Source organism: Ornithodoros turicata, unplaced genomic scaffold (genome assembly GCF_037126465.1).
Source record: "Ornithodoros turicata isolate Travis unplaced genomic scaffold, ASM3712646v1 Chromosome97, whole genome shotgun sequence".
Lineage (NCBI taxonomy): Eukaryota > Metazoa > Arthropoda > Arachnida > Ixodida > Argasidae > Ornithodoros > Ornithodoros turicata.
This window is the reverse complement of record NW_026999398.1, coordinates 147,805-162,587: the sequence shown is the minus strand read 5'-3', so window position 1 is coordinate 162,587 and position 14,783 is coordinate 147,805.

Below are 14,783 nucleotides of genomic sequence, written 5' to 3'. Positions count from 1 at the left end.
CATATCAGAGAGGGAAAAACATTTCAGATGCAACAGTTGGAGGCAATTAACGGTACAAAATAGATACAGGCTACCTCGATCAGGTTGTACAAGTTTCTGCAGACCCGGAAAATATTTCCTTGGAAGCCTGCATTCATTCTTAAACACTACATTGTCCAAAAGGTGGGGACGTGGTACCTGCACAGACATAGTTGTGCCAGCACGCTCACCTGCACAAAAACTTTTGTAGCACAGATTCCATTACGCAGTGTGAACTTCGGAAACTCAATTGTGTTTATTTAATTCAGTACTCTGTTCAAAATGTGTCTGCCAGCACTGAGGGGGAATTGCAGTACACAGAAGTGGCTGTGGTGTGACTGGTATGTTGCAAAAGTAGATAAACTGTCAAGTGGGGTTCCCAAGAAACAACCCTCGTTAGGGCACCAGCTTAACGACCCAACAGCATGGTGTATGTCAGGTCAGCTGATTACGTACACATATCACGTACATATCACTGAAGCAAAAATGCTGCTCATGTAGTTGGCCTTCACCAGTTTATTTTTCCTGCAAAACTTCTACACATGTTGAGGCAAGAAATACCTGACTCCCCACCACCTGAAAAATGCAAGCATAACATGAGGCCATAGCATCATAACAAGGAGGACACAAAACATGTCGCAGCCAGAAGAATTAGGATAAAGAGGAGAACAACAACCAGTAAACAAAATAACTTGGTCAATCTGTAGCTCTATAAAGCCTGTAGAATTCTCCCCCACCATCATCACATGTTGTTACAGGCAGCAGAAGAGGGGCTACTTCCCTCCTGAAATACTGAGGGAGCACAAAACTCTCCCAAGGAAAGGGCGTGAGCTTTGATGGCTCGACTTCCTCAATTCGCACTCGCAAATGTATTGTCGCAAGTTGTGTATTCAGGCAAAGGCTCACCGTGCCAGAATTCAAAATGAGATGCCAAAACGCATTAGCCTGCACCAGAGACAGTCCAAACCTCCTGCCCTCTGAAAAATTTTAGTCTCAAAAGTGAAAAATGATACTCTTCTTCGGGGTCAGAATACATAAACTCCATGGTGCACAACTTTAGGCTTTTTCGGAATAAAATAAACACCCGGCAGGGTTCACACAGAAAATCTGCCCCAAATTCAAGGCTAGTTCAACGATTTCAAGGGGGCTACGGGTCAGAATTCAAGGATGGCGTACATAATAAAATAAATGTGTAATGAATAAAGAACTACATGTGTCTGTGCCGGGCAAGGGTGGGCTTTTGGAAGCCCCAGATATCCTGACCCCAACCCTCAATTCCAGGCTTTACCATGGGGCTCAATGGACCAGTCCGAACATGCACCTGACTCCATAATGCCCCCCCCCCCTCCCGCCGCCCTAAAAATACTGGATCCACTCCTGGTGCAGTGTCATGCCTTTGCCACCTACAACTTTCCAGCAAAATAAGGTTTCCGTGTAATCAGTGTTTTTTCGTGGGAATTTGTCAATTATGAAATGTAACACACAATTCCGCAAGTTTGCTTATTTCTACCAGCTTATTGACTCATAAAACTGAATTCGAATCTTGACAGCTTTTCGATTCGGAACTCGAATTTTTTCGAATATTCGCACTGGTCTGGCCAGTTTTCAAGGAATCCAAGACGATTCCTTGACATATTCAAGGACTTCAAAGGGCCCTTCAAACAGTATTTTCAATATCAAGGGTATTCAAGGATTTCAAGGGTCTGTGCGAACCCTGTCCCGGGTGGGTAGAACAAAATAATGCTCCTCTTGACGAAGTAAAATTTGCTTCTGTGGAGACTGAGAGCTTACACCATCCTCCATAGAGTTTAACGCAGAGTGAGGGAGTTACAAAGGCATAAACACCTACAAGAGAGGTTTGAAGGAGTCGGCTGATAGTTTATACAGGGTGTTACCCTATAAAAGTCTACCCGTGCAGGCACGCCGTACTCGCTGATTACTCAATGCAGGTGGCAGATTGTGCGGTCTTCAGATAAAGCTCATAAGGACATTTAGTCTTGGTAAATTTCGAAGCGATTGAGCGCCGCAACACGAAGTTATAACGCAAAACATGCAATTCCCGTAGTCAAAACAGTAAAGATGGTGGCGTTGCGAAGAGCAGTTGACATGCTGCTCCCCAGACAGCGATGTGTTGCATACCCTGTCAGTTGGATGGGACTGCAGTTTTCATTTCGCTTTCGTGTAACTGTCGTATTTTGCTCCCGAAGTGAGCAACGTGAGGAACGAAAATGCCGACGTAATTAGCAAACGACACCCAGAAGGGATGTCGTCTGCTTACTGAAAACAGTGAACCAACATAACACGGCGACGTCTCTGCCTGGATGGACGGATGGATGGATTGCCAGAGCGACACGTCGCCGTCTGGGGAACTGTGTCACAACTGCGATTCACAACACCGCCATCTTGGCTGTTTTGACTACGGGAACCTCACGTTTTGCGCTATAACTTTGCATTGCGGTGCTCAATCACTTTGATATTTACTATGATGAAATGTCCTTATGAGTTGTATACGTAGGCAGCACATCGTACCACCTGCATTGAGTAATTGGCGAGCACGGCATGCTGGCGTGGGTAAACTTTCATAGGGTAACACCCCGTACATCGGGAAGGGCATAACACAGGCATAAACTCCGTCTCGACTCCTGTTCTTTTTGTTTTGTTTTTTTCATTGTGTGCAAACACGCAGAGACAGAGAGATCTACCGACTGCCAGGACGCCTGGCATGCTTTTCTTTTTTTTTCTTTTTTTTTACGTTACCTAGAGTTTGTCGAACCGGAGTATGAATTGGTGGTGAATTCCCCTGAATTCAATACGTTGTGCCACCCCTGGTTATGAGCATTGAACGTTTGTGCCATGGAATACTCTTTTTGGTGCTTAGCTTCAGTTGTACATGTATCATGCTGTTGCATTTCCTGCTCCACACATGGGACAGTCGAGACAGAATCTCGGCATGGGCCCTGTTGTTGGAGGCTCTTTTGGGGGGGGGGGGGTGTCATACGGAGGCAACTAGAACTCTTAAGGGCCTTTACAGCTTACTAGAATAGAGCTTACTACCAATCATGTGACTTTCCTCCGCAATAATACGATACAGATAATGTTGGCACAAGATGTTGTGCAACTGTGTCAGACAGCTACTCTGCTAAGGTGGAATAAAGTGGTTCAATAAAATTGTTTCTTGAACTGTACAAAATTAGCACTTGGGTAAACATTGGCACAATGGGAGGAAAAAACCTTTGGCAAAGGGAACAGATCCCAAAATCAGAAATGTATGGCTTGGCTAAACATGTGCCAACTGTGGACAGCTTAATAGCCAAGTTTGGTCCACTGTTGGCCACCACAGCGCTGCCAACGACCAAGCATCTTCCGAATGTTCTTGGGTCGCACCTTTAGTAAATTACAATATTGTAACGTTGGCCAAGAACTCTGTGGCCAAAAGGCTAGTGGACACTTGCCAATGGCTGGCTACTGACCATTGTCTTCTTGGGAGGTGGCTCCGGTTCAACCTACCTGAAGCACAGAAAAGATCAAAAAAGAGGTAAAGGCATATCACCTGGTATGGGACAAAATATCCTGCCACATCATGGCTGTAAGTTGTCAACCAACTTCCTGTGAGTCACCTACACAGACTTTCCAATTCTTTGGTCTCCGCAAGGATAACAAGTGTTCAACTGTGCTCAGGCTTATACCATAGCATGGATGAAACACCACAATGACAGTACCGGCAGCACAGATGAAATTGGCAGTTCAGTCTCATCGGAACGGAGGGGTTGAGGCAGCAACCTCTTGGAAGTCGGGTTAGTGGTGAGGTCATTTTCAGCTGATGCACGTGTCTTTTGTTCTCTACTCTGTCTGTGCGAGATGGATGAGCTGCTCATCCTTGGGCAGACAACTCTAAAAGAAGGAACATTCATGGCTAGTGATAAAACAGACTGGGGAAAGGTGGCTTCATGGGACATGTTACCTTAATTTGTACTATGATATTAAAAGGTCCCGGTACTGTGCTGAATAAGTCTGGCTAATTATGCTAGTTACTGTCAAATGCAGCAAGATAGGAATATCATCTAAGGGCGTCGGTAAGAAAGCACCTCCAAGCATTGCTAACTCGGAGTTATGCGGCGGTTCATCAGTGTACGGATATTCAACGGACAAAGTATACAGCGAAAAAATGTAGGTAGGTTCCGAGTAAGTTTGCCTTTCGCATCGCATCGTTGCCATTTGGGTAGCTCAGGAGCGGATGTCGTAACTGCTCCATTTGTACGGAATCAGTTGCTTCCCCCACTTTGAAAATTTAGCGCCACGGACCGTGCAACTCAGGTGAAAAACGCGGAACGTGGTGCATTTATAATGTACGCCGCTTACGAAGGCGAAGGGCTGGCAACTTACCGACTAATTCTGCAGGACACAAGTCGACAACGGTCTCGTCGTCGACTGTCGAACAGATCAAATTCAGACATGGTGCAAACCGCAGAGGACTGTGGACTGAACCATATTTCGGGGCAACAGGCTGGGATGTTCATCACACCTTGTACATCTACACCGTTGCATGTCCGCCTTCAGCCTCGGAGGCACTGGCCCAGCCTTCACGAACAAGCACGGAAATATCTACATCCTTGAGAGCGATGACGGTGGTCTAGTCCCCCGACCTCCATTGCTTGCTTGCTTGCTTGTTTTCTAGGGGTGTTTTCCTGTCACAAGTTCCAAACGAGGAAGGAAACCGATAACTCAAAACAAAGCAACACATTATGCACTTTGCAGACTTGGATTGGATTAGCTTTGAGTTTGCGACTGCTTAAGCAGCTCAAGTCCAAATCGCTGCAGCAATAACAGTGACAATAAAAGGCGTAAAAGTAACCTGAAGCGGCAATAATAAATAATCTCCGTCAATTTTTTATCAATTGAAGTGAATATTTGTGGCTAACATATTTGAAACATGATTTGAAGGAACACTTCAAGACAAGTACTGGATATGAAAGAACTGATGTTCTGAGGCTGGAGCAACATAGAAGGGACAAATACATACAAAGCCTCAATTTGCCTAATAAATTAACGATGAAAGATGAAAGTCACTGAAAAGGTTTGCCAGCTTTCATCTTTCATCAAGTACCAGATGTTTCCGCTTCCGTCAAACATCATCATTCAGTGACCACGGGTGACGGTTGGCGCGAACGGGAACCGCGCGAACTGTGAACAAAGCACGGGTGAACGTAGAGTGAACGCTATGTAACGCACGGGTCCGTTCGTCTTTTGATACTTCTTGCCCTTTTTCGTGATTCATTCATCGAGCCGGTCGCACCTATATCGACCAACGAACGCTACCTGCCTCAATGGCGAAGTCATGTGAGAAATATACTTCGTTTTAAGCAGAATTTCAGCGTCTTTGTAATGCCGAGGCTACCTAGAAAGACTTTCTATCGGCGGCTGCAGAGGAGGGTTGAACGTAGCTGCCAACTTCTCTCGAGTGATGACCAGGCATCATTCCTCGAGGTGGATGAGGTTAATCACGTTCAAAACGTGCCGCTAAATGTGGAGGTCAATACAGATGATATCCAACAGCCTGAGGGCCCCACTGAAGCAATTGAAATTGATTCCCCTCCCTCTCCAGTGCATTGTAGTACTCCCAGTAGCCCTGTAACTACGTTAGTTGAAGATGTTTCTTGTCTTTCTGATGTGCCGATTAGCACTTACAGTTCTGACAATGTGGAAGGAGGGTCAATGTTAAAGCAGTTGAGGGCTTGGGCACTTTCGGGCGTCCACCAAGAGCACGTTACAGCTCTACTTAGAATTTTGAAGAAGCACTCTGCTCACGCGGACCTCCCGAGCAGTGCTAGAGCTCTACTTCACACGCCAAGAAAGAACAACATAATTCAAATGTCTGTAGGAAAATACTGCCATTTTGGGCTGAAGGATGGCCTTGAGTATGTGCTTGGCACTGCAGAGAATGTTCCTGATGTAATTCTTTTGAGCGTAAATATCGACGGCCTTCCCATTGCAAAAAGTACGAAACAGCAGTTCTGGCCGATTTTGTGCAAGGTTATGAACTATGATGAGCGATTAGAGCCATTTCCTGTTGGTGTGTATTATGGCACATCAAAGGCACCTTGCGTGAATGAATTTCTAATGCCATTTGTCAAGGAGGGCAGTGAACTGCTATGCAGTGGCATAGAACTTCAAGGGAAAAGCAGGAACATTAAGATTTCAGGGCTTACATGTGACTCACCAGCCCGGGCGTATGTTCTTGCAGTCAAAAGTCACTCTGGGTACAATAGCTGTACAAAATGTACAACTGAAGGCGAATATGTACAAGACAGAGTGTGCTTCCCTGAAATAGACGCACAACTGAGGACCAATGAGAGCTTTCGTTCCCGTGAGCAGGAGGAACACCACATTGGCACATCAGTGATAGAAGAGCTACCGATTGACATGGTTGAGGATGTGCCGTTAGATTATATGCATCTTGCTTGCCTAGGCGTGCAAAAAAGGCTCCTTGCTTTCTGGTTCAAAGGAAACAGAAGTCACCGCCTCAGTCCCACTTTACGTGAAACTATTTCCGTCATGCATGCATCTTTTGCAGCTTTTGTTCCAACTGACTTTGCAAGGAAGCCTAGGTCCATGTCTGAGCTTGACAGATGGAAGGCTACAGAATTTCGCACGTTCCTGCTTTATACGGGGCCCCTCTCATTGGCATCATCACTGCCCAGAGCTCAGTATAAACATTTTTTGAAGCTGCACGTTGCGATTTCTATCCTGGTCAGCCCTAGTCTTTCCCAAACCCACACTGATTATGCAGAGAAGCTCCTCTGCGAGTTTGTAAAGAAACATGGGGAAATTTATGGAAGGGCATCAGTTTCGCACAATGTGCACGGACTGTCTCACCTGGCCAATGATGTCCGACACCACGGCCCTCTTGATCACTGGAGCGCATTCCCTTTCGAGAGTTTTATGCAGATACTAAAGAGATGCCTCCGTAAACCCGAAAAACCACTGGAGCAGCTTTATAACAGAATCTTTGAACGGAGATGCATCCCTCCTCAGGCTACTCACCGTAGAAGGGATGCACGTTTGTCCAAAGAAATGCGCCATGAAGCTGTGCCTAATGGATGCCTTCCTCCTCTTTATAAGCAAGTAACAGTGCCAGGCCGCTTCTGTGTCCGGAACAATGCACGCGACAGCACGTGTCTTTTGTATGATGGCACCTTCATAAAGATTACAGGTGCAGCTGTTAGCGCTTCATCAGGCGAAATATGTATTGTTGGGAGGAGATTTAGGAGGGCAGATGATTTATATACCTACCCATGTGCCTCATCTCTCCTTGGCATTCATGTGGTTTCGCATCTTTCGCGTGAACACGTGTGGCCTCTGGCATCCGTACGCATCAAATGTGCACTTTTGCCCTTCCGAACAAACACTTACGTGGCATTCCCACTGCCACATAGTGAACAAGTGTAACAGTTTACCATGTTGCACACAGTTTTTTGCTCTGCAAGTTATCCTCATCGTCTGCTCAGTATTTTTCTTTTGAATGCTGTTTGCCATGTACAAAAGCCAACGTCTAGGTCTTCGTCAGGCTGTGTTAAATGTGTGCAGGTACCCTCCCCATTGTGTATCATACATTTAGGAGAGCTCTTTTTGTTTTAGATGCGTATTGACCACTCCCATAGGAACACTGATAAGGTGGCTTTTGTAGCTTTTTAAGTATTTGATTCAAATCAGCATTTGCAATCACAGTAGAGCTGGATGACTTCTTGATCGTCAAGTTTCCTGAGGAAGATAACACTGTTGCGGTTGTTCCAAGCAATTGGATGATTGGTGAAAGAATGTGCTATTGGCCACCACATCGAGAAGAGTTGGTCTATATGTCCGCAAGCGGAAAGACCCACAGTCCGGATGGATCAAGCTCACATGTGTGATAGTGGCAATATACAGTAAGAATGAAGCATTTGTTGCTTCTGTATGCGTGAATCTTCTGCTTTGCAGGAACCTACCACGAGGCAAGGCAGATGCTGCCAATGGCTGAAAACACGTCGGACCTCAATGCAGAGGAAGAGCTTGGTCGTGGCAGAAGGAAGCGCAGGGTAATTTTGTCAAGCAGTGATGATGATGATTCACCACACATTTTGCTCCCAAAACACCACCTAAAGCGTAAGTGAAGCGCTTCTAATGGCATGGTTCGGATGATGTAGCATGCTGTGTATTGCTAGGGAATGTTAACAGTGGTGTCTGTGTGAATCCAGCAGCAAGTTTTAAAAAGTTCAAATGAGTGAAATAATATTTCAAGAAAAACAAGCAAACAAACAAAACCGCACGATTTTGCTTCTTTCATTAGGTGTGAGCCAGAGCCAACCAGCCATGCCAACCAGCTATGCTAACACACTCAGTGATGCTTCTTCAGATGTTGACTGTAAGTGTTTCCTTTCTGTAGTCAAGGGCTAGCAGCGTTGATGGACTGGTCATATGCACTGAACAGATCTGGCCGTATTGCCCGAAAGTATCTAAACAAACAGATGCTGCCATAAACGTGCTATATCAAGAGGTCTACCTGCTTGGAACACTGGCCACAAAAGTAGTCGCCTAATTTCCTTTTATCATTCTTCTGGTGGAGCACTCTGTACCAGTGTAAAACAAGGCAATCTCGTAAATCTGCATGTCAGAACCATATGACTCAATCATGAAGTTTTGTGGTTTAACCATATTTTTCCTCAAGCTGTCCCATCCCTCAGACGTCTTCTTAGCAACCGCTGCGTAATGTTTTTCCTCCCTTTTTTGCCCATTTTATTCAGTGTAGTGCAGTCCATAGGGAGCACAATAAAAGGAAACGGGCATGATGTAGCACCTGTTTCGTAATTCTTTTGTGCTGTTTCATTTTATGTGCATGTACCAACTGTTCCAGGTCAGTACCCTAACTCAGTGAGCACCACGGAAAGTTGTCAGTTTAACAAAACTTTTGAATGAGGGGGGTTCAGAGGAACAGTTTACAATGTACGCGATTGTTGTTGACAGTTTCGTGATACTTTTCAGCTCCGCTGTGCCACTCAGACACAATGCAACAGCACCTACGGTCAGCTTCACAACCTTGTGCCCAGGGCTGTGCAGCGTTAAGAGAAGGTAAGCCATTAGTTTTATTGTATGACAGACATTAGAGGCTGTCCCACGGAAGCTAGATAACTAAAATTATTGTTCAGTTTTAATACAGTCGAGCCTGTTTATAGCGATATTGACGGGACTGCAAATTTCTATCGTTATATCGGAGTTATCGTTATACTGAAGTTCGAGCAAAATCAGCGATCGACATCACCGTTATCGAGGAATGACACAGCAACAAGCACAGTAGAACAGAACACGCACGTTTATTTAAAGAACGAAGATATCTTAGCTTGTTTCAGTTGTGGATTGCTTTGCAAAGAGGCTCTTTCAAGTGCGTCCAATGAAAGAACGAACTCTTCCCTGAGGCCATGAGGCCACTCGCTGCACGCATATGCATTAACTACGTTTGAGGCCGCGTAATTTCAGCTACCCAACTGTCGGTCTCCACCATCAAACCTTCCTGTACTGTTGTTTCAAAAAAGCATTTGCACACGTCTAAAATGGTTGCCACCCTGCACTTGGTCAGCTGCCAGCAGGCAAGCTTGCTCCGAAATAATTGATGCCCATCACTGCTTATGGAGGAGGTGAACTCACACCTAGTACTTTTACATCTTGGCAGCCAGATACCACATGAACTTGTCAAATTAACTAGAGTTATAAATGAATGTAGTTCTAATGAACAGAGTTTCCTCTGCATGTGATTCCTGTTGACAGCTTCGTGGTACTTTTCAGCTCCACCACGTCGCTCGGACAATGTGCACACTATGCCTTTGTCACAACCATGTCTCGTCCGGGGTTCTGCAGGCTTCAGGGGAGGTAAGACATTAGGTAAATGTATTGTGTGAAGGACAGCAGAGACTTCTGTTGCTGTCTCAAGGAGGCTGGATTGTACTGTTGTTATCGAAGTGTGTAACAACTGGGAAAGCCTGGAAATAGATGAACTGTCAGGAAAACAGTCAAAGTTATCCTCAAGTTGGGGAAATTACCAACAATGGCTTGCAGTGGCACTTCTGAAAATTTAGACAAAAAGTGCTGGTCCCCTCAAGTTTGAATTAACGAGAGTCTACTGTATAGCCTTTACACGAGCAGCTCCCATTACCTTCCTGCAGCAGCGCCTTCTCCTCGTGCTCACCATCCCTACACGCTGTTCGTTCCCTTGTCACAGAGCGAGTACCATAAAAATTCACCTTTATTGTCTGGCATACAAATTGGAATGCACTTCTACCAGATGTCTTTCCAGACAGAAGTCCTGACATAATTTCTGAAGGTGTGAGCGAGTTTCGTATGAGCGAGTTGGTGTACCTTGCTGTTTTTTTTTCTTTATCTTTTATTGTATTGTGTCCTGTAATTTAATACTCTCCTCGTACTCAATGGCTTACAGGCCCTTAAGGTAATAAAACGAAATGAAAAAATGGGACAGTCCGGTCCAGCCCTTGGCCCGGAGCAAGAGCATCTGGCATGCCCGGCCTTCGGGCCTCACAACTCGTGTGAATCTCTAGGGTGGAGCTCCTCCCTTATTCTTCCTCGATGCCCCTGTGCACCTGTAAGAGCTCCTATAAAGTGGGCTTCACTCGTGTGTGTGAGAACCCTACTTCACAAATGGCATGACCGTGATCATGATTGGGAAATTGTCCACAAATGTGAACAGTCTAAGGAAACGTCCGTACAGTTCCAAAGTACAGTAATCACTTGCAATAATGAAGTCGTTGCGACCATAAAAAAAGTACTAATTCGATAAAAGCGGGAGCACGAGGAAAATTGTGTTATCGGTCCCAGTACTGCATGGAGACAGCGGTATCACCAAGAATACAGGGTGCTCACTCTGACATGCCAAGAAGTTATGTTTAAAGAGAGCACAAAAAAGAGAGCGCTACTTTTCTGCTATTTTAGTTACAACCAGGTGCTACCTTCAATGTAGCGCCTGTATGTAAATCAAGTAACAGAAAAGTAGCAGGGTCACTCCGCAACAAGTGATCCAATCATGTGACTAAGCATCACGTATTTTGGTGCTTTTTTGTGTGTGTGTGTTCCTATCACTGAAGCATCACTGTGAAAGAAATAGTTTTGCTGAATTCTGTACCATTCTCCAGTGGGGCGGTGCTAAAGATCACCAATTGCCCAAATATACCGTGGCACCTTAACGGCTTCCTCACAAAAGACGGCTGGAGGTATTTCAAATGTGCCAGGTATTCAAAGTTTATGCACACAGCCCAAAATTTTCTGGAAGGAAAATGTTGACTTGGGCCATTCCATGCCAAGTGATCCAGAGGTGCTGCTCCCCCCTCCCCTCCCCTCCCCTAAAATTTTATGTGAATTTTTTGGTCGTTCCGTAAAGCAACAGAACATTGGTCTTTTCTAACGAAATTGAAATTTATGGGGTGCAGAGCCCCTCACAGATGCAGTGCTTGGCGAAACCCTACGTCATTTTAAGCAGGTATTATGACCCACATAAGGCACTGAGCATGTTAAAAAGCATCTTATTTGATAGGGGAGAGTTCATTTTACTGTATGTAAGCAATGTTCACCATCGCGCTCGACGGGCTCGACGCTTGTGGCATGCACGAAATTTGCAAAGTTTGTGCAAGTTTATCAATTTTTTTTAAATATAACATTCTGGAATTTCTTCAAAATTTTTTGCCATATAGCCCTGGTGTTGTACTTTCAACACAAAAAAATGCAACCCTGCCAGTGTAATGTAAGCTGCAGTAAAAAATCGGGAAGTTGTAAAAATTGGACAAAATGCACATTTTTTACCGAAAAATTTGGTGTGAGGAGGTCGGGATAGAAGGGTGACCAAGGTGTCATTCGATGCACCGTCTTCCTAGCAAGACGTAGCAAAAAAAAATCTCTGAGGTACTTTTTGTTACACTCAAATATTTTTTTTAAATTGAAGGTAACTTCGTAAACGTGTATGCGCACTGCGGCGCATCGTAACGAATGAACAACTGAGCGGATCACTCACAAAACACTAGACGGAAAGAAACACTAGGAAGTCGCATAATTAAAGAGCAAATACCGGTGGAAACACGTGTTTGCCTCCCTCGAGACCCGATGGTTGTGCAGTGAGCGCTCATCAAGCTGGCCATCTTGCGCTCTAACAAAACTTTTAGCCAGCTCGCGGTGGTGCTAAGTGAGAGATCAGTAAAGACATGGAGACAGGGGTCCATTCAGGCTTCATTGTACCATATGGTTAATATTTGGCTGTGTGGCGTCCGGCATCCGTCAGTCGAGTCGGTGACATGACTAGAGTACACACTCTAAATCGTTTTACACCTTAAAGGTTGTAAATCAAAATGTTCATGGCGCACACATTTTAAGGTGTATTTTAACACCCTCATGGCAATTGGGGTGTAAAGGGTGTAACGCCGAATAAAACTGCTGGGTTTGTGGCAATATGCTGGTAACCATGTATTCACAATTACCAGCATATTGCGTATAATCACATTGAGGTCCATATATGTATGCACATCAAGGTGATTAAATATGTGTGTAAACATGCACAGCCGACATACAGACAATCATGTATGGCGTGGCAGCTGTATAGCTTTTCGTGAAACTGTAGGCCTTCTCATGACCAGGCACCTCCCCCATATGCATGTTCATTACTTAGAACGCTGCATTTATTCCTTTCTTCAAGGCTTTGCAGTGTTGTACCCACAAATATCTAACCCCTGTAAAATGCATTACGCTGTTCATTATCCGCGACTCATCAGGATGTTTGGTCCTTTCCTATCTGTATGATTGTACGCGTTTCGAAGGGAAACACCAGCACTTTAAAGATGTTGTTAGAAAAACTCGACATTTTAAGAACATAACCCTTTCATTAGAAAGAAGACATCAGTTTTATCAAATGTATGTGTGGTCGCAGCCCTTCATCAGCAATGCCACATCTACTGATGATTCCAAGAGATACTACTTCAACATGCCCGAGAAGGAATTCAGAGTTACATTCATGACCGTGATATTCACGCAGAATCTATAGTCTATGTGAAAAGTGCAGTTGATAATGATAACACGTTTGCTGTTGGCAGGTGTTGTTGCCAAAGTATCTTCCGAGGAGGACTTACCCGTGTTCATTGAGATTGCAGGCATACGTGTTATTAACTCTGATACCATTTTTCTCATACAAACATTAACTACAGTTGAGTATGATGAGCACTATCATGTATTTGTTCTGTCTTGCAATGAGGAGCAACGTGTTTTAAGAAATTTAACCACTACCTCAACAGATCTTCTAAATCTGCATGCATTACCAGATGGTAGACTTGTTGTAAATCCAGGCCATGCACTGTTGTAATGTAACTTCCTGTTCCCTGTTGTTGTATATATTTACTTTTGTTCATGTGAACGAAAACAAACATACTCCCTTTCTACACCCATGCGACACACTATCACCATATTTCACCTGAGGGTGTAGTACACCATTGTTACACCCTTAGGAACTTCCAAAACAAAGTTGTAGGGTGTGAAAGGGGTGTGATCTTTGTTAATACATCTATTTTACACCTTTTAAGATGTGAAACGATTTAGAGTGCATAATCATGACATGAACAGTGATCAGGTACTGCCTGTACAGAACACAAGCGGAGAATGCTTTCACCAGTAAGTTCCTTGGATGTGCCATTGTTCCTTTCATTTTCTTTTGCATGTGTGTGTTAACTCATTCCAGTATTCAGAAGAGAACCTTTTCGCTGTCCACTCCTCTTGCATGTATATATAAATTACTTAGTAGCTGTGACGTACGATCTTTTCGCTTTGTGCGCCAACAGATGAGACGTACGTATAAGAGAAACATTTTGTCAGGTCACGGGTGCTATCACTTTTGATATCGGATACGCTATTTCCGGGCATTTCTGTTGTGTACAAAGTTATACTGGGTTATTCAGGTCAGGTATAACGTTTCCTTGATAGTCATCTCTCATTCGGGGGATGCTTATTTCAGAGAAACATGGATGAGCGTACGAGTACAGGCACATTTATACTGCTTGCCGTATAAGGTCTAGTGTGTAAGCCTGACCTTAAAAATGACTTCAGGGAGATCTGAGACTTTTTGCCTTGTTCCTTGGAGTTTGATCACTGCCATGAAACGGTAACAAGGGTTAAAGTTAGTGTTTTTTTTTTTGTGAGTTGAAGTGCGAAAGTCAAGATCTAAGCCAAGGAACAAGTTGAGAAATCCCAGATCTCCCTGAAGTCATTTTTCAGGTCTTGCTTATACACAAAGGTGTCTTCACATTGAAAGCAGTATAAATGTGCATGTCCTCGCATGCTCATCCATGTTTCTCTGAAATAACCATCCCCTGTATGCAAGATGACTATGAAAGAAACGTTAGACCTGACCTGAATAACGCAGTACATGTATCATAGCTCTGTACATAACAGAAATGCCCGGAAGTAGCTCCTCCGGTACGGAAAGTGATAGGACCCGTGACTGGCAAAATTTTCTGTTATACGTACATCTCAACTGTTGGCGCACAAAGCGAAAAGATTGTGCATCACAGCTACTAAGTAAGTTTTATGTACGTGCAAGAGGAGTGGACAGCTAAAAGGTTCTCTTCCGAATACTGGAATGAGTTAACACACACATGCAAAAGAAAAAGAATGAAAGGAACAATGGCACATACAAGGAACTTACTGGTGAAAGCATTCTCCACTTGTGTTTGGTGCAAGCAGTGCTTGATCACTGT